Source organism: Biomphalaria glabrata, chromosome 3, assembly GCF_947242115.1.
Source record: "Biomphalaria glabrata chromosome 3, xgBioGlab47.1, whole genome shotgun sequence".
NCBI lineage: Eukaryota > Metazoa > Mollusca > Gastropoda > Planorbidae > Biomphalaria > Biomphalaria glabrata.
Window position 1 is genome coordinate 49,855,059 of NC_074713.1, and position 5,089 is coordinate 49,860,147.

General features: G+C 35.6%; 1 long non-coding RNA gene across 1 annotated transcript; it reads right to left on the reverse strand.

The window, feature by feature from the left end:
* Positions 1 to 231: 231 nt before the first annotated feature.
* On the reverse strand, positions 232 to 4,741 carry LOC106055424 (uncharacterized). Its single transcript, XR_001215548.2, has 3 exons — positions 2,495 to 4,741; positions 1,899 to 1,963; positions 232 to 554 (listed from the first exon to the last, which is right to left on the reverse strand). It is a non-coding gene; the product is annotated as an uncharacterized LOC106055424 (long non-coding RNA).
* Positions 4,742 to 5,089: the final 348 nt, after the last annotated feature.

Here is a 5,089-nt window from a genome sequence, read left to right on the forward strand (position 1 = left end):
TGCACATTTACTACCTAATTTAGATTTTTACTTCATTTGGAGGCTGCTTGCAAAAACAAAGTTCTATGTTTTTGTTTTACCGGGCATTGCAATACACAATTACATGGATTCAGTTTGGTTAAAGCTACATTTTGATTTTACGATTGGAAGAGTAATTAAAAAATACAGATTTTTTAAAATCATAACTTCCAAATTTCTAGATTTTGTAAAAATAGTATTTCAAATCGTTGAATATTTAAGTAATAGTTATTTCTTCATGTCTTGTTTATTTCGTTGAATCTGTTCACATTTATTTCCCTGAACGCATGCACACACTGATACTTTCATAGAACAACTCTGTTCATTTGTCTATACACCCTTTTATTTTCAGTACCATTATTGTACAATGCTAACTAACAGCCGCCGCTTTTGAATGTCAATCACTCAATGTACGACCGGGTCAGTTTGTGCGACATCAAACACACTTCCCTTGAAAGTATGAAAAGTTGCCAAATTGTCGTAATACAGTGAAACTCTGTTCCAAGATCCAAGCTGCTCTCCAATAAGACATTCTGCTGAAATGAACGAGAGAGTATATTATCAGTATAGACATAGTTTGAAAGTTGTTAACAATATAGACTCAGATAAGCCTCGAGTATATTTGATGTTCAGCTCTATCCCATCACAAATATTTGAAGTCTGGTGTCTCTTAAGTTAACATCGAGAGATCAATTCATTAAGAGTAGTACAAAAGAAATGTTTAACTTAAATGGACGAAACGGACCCGCTTGAAATAAAAACAACAAAGACTAAGTCTATATTGAAACTGTGCTTCAAGTGCAAACCTTTTATGTTGGGAAGAAAAAGAAAGTCTTTCCAATAGAATAGAAACATGGTGAGTTACTGCAACAGTTATAAGAAACTTTGGATACACGAAACTTCTAGAGGCTCATTCAACTGTTTTATAGGACAGAATTGTTATTCTCAAAATGTTCAATCACAATATACAGTAAACAATCGATGGAAATAACTAATGAACTTCTTTGCAGAGTGAGATGCTTCATAATATGTACGTGTACTTTTAGTGTGTACTTTAAAAAAAACACTTCTTAATAGAAGCATTAACACTTAGTAATGTTAGAAATTACATTCAACATAGGTCTTATACTGCACAAGTTTCAGACATGTTATGTTTGTTACGTTTTCCAACATTAGTTCCATTCCATTTAATATAAACATATTTCTGTTCTTAGTTTACATCAAAACAAAATGTAATGAAATGATGCAGACAGTTAAGTAGGATTAGATCCATTTTCCAATGGTTATTAGCCTATATAGTTCGCATCATTTGAAGTACTTATATAATAAGAAATCTTCACATCTGTATGACAACTTCTATGTTTAGTGTGCACTGGTTTCATGAGATAATTAGCTAGAAAGTTAATAACGCTTTAAAATAATGTCAGCTATACGTCAGGTATGACAAAGTAGAAAACACCAAACTGTGGGAGATAAGTGGACAGAAAAATATAGAAGTGCAGATCTTAGAGAGGAAGTGGAGATGGATTGGTCACACCCTTAGAAAAGATACCAGCAACATAGCTAGGCAGGCAATAGAGTGAAACCCCCAGGGAACAAGACGCAGAGGAAGACCAAAAGGAACACGGCGACGCAGTGTACTAGAAGAAGCAGAGAAGACAGGGAAGAGCTGGGAAACCATCAAAAAGCTAGCAATAGACCGTGGAGAGTGGCGTGTTTTTGTCGAGGCCCTATGTTTCATGAGGAACTCAAAGGAGTGATGGCGATGATACGTCAGGAACAGTACAGATTATATGTGAACTACTTACACAAAGAACTTAACTGATTGTATATGAACCACTTACACAAAGAACATTACAGATATTAAGTGAACCACTTACCAATCCATGCTTGTGTTGGAGACACTTTGTTGAAACTTTAGTGTGACGAGACCAGCAAGACTGATCTGGAAATAGAAATGTATTTTCATGGTTTTATTTCACAATGATATTGTATTGTATATTATAAAATAAATCCATAATCATCGGTACGGAGATCTATGTTTTGTTGTACATGTTTTGAATTGGCTTTCTAATGACATTCTAGTTCAAATCTTGCGCTCGTTGGCGGGGAATGGCTGCGGCTGAACGACTGTCTAGAACACAAACCAGACGACCAAGGCAGCCATCATTCAAAACACTCCAGTCTTGTACTATAGTTGAACAAGAAAAAAAATGTCTTTATTACATTTGAACGACATTTTTGGTTAATTTAATTACGTGTAATACAATTTCATGCCACACATATTTTAGTTTTAAAAAATGTCCTTAATCAGGCCTATTTCAACATTTGAGATCTACTCTGTTGATATAACAGTCAACAGGCGACTTCAATTTATTTAATCCCCTTATGATAATATCAACTTGACATGGATCTGTAGACCTGGGGCCTGGATTGTTGTGGAGATAACGACTCCAACTGTAAATATTTGACTAACTTTTTAGGTCCTCTTGTCTGTTTGCCTTCCAGTCCATAGTAAAACATCAATTTCTCTCACCACTTCATGGTCAACACTTGATAGAATCCTCGGATGACTCTAAGATTACAAGAAACACATTGAAGTTATCCTTGGCGTTGTGTCAGCTAGTTACACACTTAATTGTTGTTAGTTACACACTACACACTTGTGTCAGCTAGTTGCACACATTTTGTCAGTGTTAGTTACACAGCCACTTTATGTTGGCTAGCTACACACCTGTGTCATCTAGTTAGACGCTTAAATCATGCCGATTTTTGGGATTGTGTGAAATAGGTGACATGAAAACAAATGCTGTGGTTTTTGCTGTGGTTCTTGCTACCACCACTTGTTATTCAACCTGTTTACTCAACTTGCTGTTTAAAGGATTCGAGTATGTTATTTGTATATTGTTATTATTTGAAATGAATGCCTTTGTAGCTCTTGTGCTTTGTGGCAAAACAAATAAAATGGTTAAATTGACACACGACTTTCATTGTACTCTTTAAAGAAAGAAAAAAAAAAGTCATTTTTTAATATTCTTAGTGGTTTCTTTTCATTGTATTATTTGAATTTGTTATACTTTTTAATATTATTATCTATGATGTATATTTACTATTAAACACTTAGAACTCTAGACTAATAAAACAAAGAATGTAAGGTTTTAATGGTGCAAGGCTATTACTATAGTTCAAAATTTGTATTTGGCTTCGATGTGAGTTAAAATCTGATACTGTAAAATATGCAGGTATATTTAAATTATTTATTAAATTATTAGTGATTTTGTTTTGGTCACAGAAAGTGAAACATTTGTTAAAATGAAGTTTGTTTGTTTTTATCATTACAGACGGTCACCCTCTTTCATTTTGTAAAAGTTATTTTGATTATTTAAAAAAAAGATTGTTGGAATAAAAAATATTTTCATTTGCTGGACTATACGATTGACGCCAATCGTGGCTTACATGCTTCACAAACCTCACAAACCTTATATAGATTACTATGGAAAAGAGAAGTCTCGTTTCAACCTACTTAATGATGGACTAGATGGCTAGTCTTCGTGTATACTGAGAAGCTGGAGATTTCAGACAACCAGTACTATATCTTAGATGAGCTGCTCAGGGATTTCCAGATGTCATTTCTCCTTTGAGTTTCCTTCTGAAGGGATGTTCCAGGGCCCAAAGTCTCCAGAAAGTGTGCAGCTTTGAAAAAGCGTGGTCAGCGTTCTCTAATGACACAAGTGCGTGTTGCACTAGTCTCAGTTTGTATCTTATAGAACATTCTGCTGTGTCTTCTACGGAGACGAAAATCAGGATAGTTGAGCAAAAGCCTATTTGTTGTAGAAGTGTGGGTGAGAAGTGTTCCAACTTGAAATGTTACTCCCAATCAGCTTCTTCATAGCTTGCAGATTAAGTCTCATTCTCCCATATTCGATCAGTTTGTTTTTTTTTCATTTCAGAAGATGGTTTTAAAAGAAGAAGAAAAAGAAAGGGGGATGGGGGGGCTTTTATAATAAATGAACAACATCCATTCAAAATTTTAGAGACGAACCCCCCACTCTGATTCTGTAATTGTTCAGCGAACATTAACTAGCATAATTCTCGTAGGTCTTTGACGGTATCAAGTTCGAAGAATCTCCCTAAATCTGAATTTAGTTTATGTCAGTTAAACTACCTATTGGGCTATTTTTTTTTGTTTTAAATCGTTTATTTTGGCGCAATTCTTTGCCCTTTCTAATTTACGCGCCGCCATTTCACAGAAAGGTAATCAGGGTATTTACAACCTTGCTGCTTTTTATTATTGACAAAACATTCCCCTAGGATAGTCAACACGCTCTGTTGTCCTTGCAAAGTCTTTAAACACGCCGAAAAAGAGCTGAGTCAATAGGTTGCATTTGACACCGCCATGGTCTGGCCGAATGGTAAATAATCAGGATTTTAGCAGCCATTGTTTTTTTTTTTTTGTTTTTTACTTTTTTTTTGGTATATTTTTTTTTGTTCTCCTCTAAAGTGTTATCCTGCCTGTTAACACTAAAGCGTACTTTGCCTAAGTGTGCGCGACCTCTATAAAGGCACGTCTGCTTCTCCCTGGTTCCCCCCTGTACACCGGTTAAGAGCGTAGGAGCAAAGTCAACACACTGGCGACAGCTCAGACTACGTGTCATTGACTACCTTGGTCTTCCCCCCCCCCCTTCATTCAGGCCTGATAGAGCCTATCGAGGTAATAGAAGACTCCAAGAGAGTTACCTCTTTTAGGCCTTATCCGGCTGAAATCTGATTGAGTCCGTGTTTAAATATAATCTTAATGGAAGTGGTAGCCTCCGTTCAATAACTTGACTTAGTCAAATAGATTTCTGAAGGTAGGTCGATAGAACTTCAGAGCTGGAAAAGGAACAACGAAAAAAAGGGCTCATCACGAAGCAGATTTATTATTATAGCATTCACTTCTGGGGGTGATAGCTTAATATAAACTCTTATAGTAGAATAATCTAGACGTAACTTGACCTTTTCTATTCTGTGTTTGAGCCAAGGAAGTAGAAACACCGGTATTCCTAACATATTTTGAACGTGTTTGGAACAG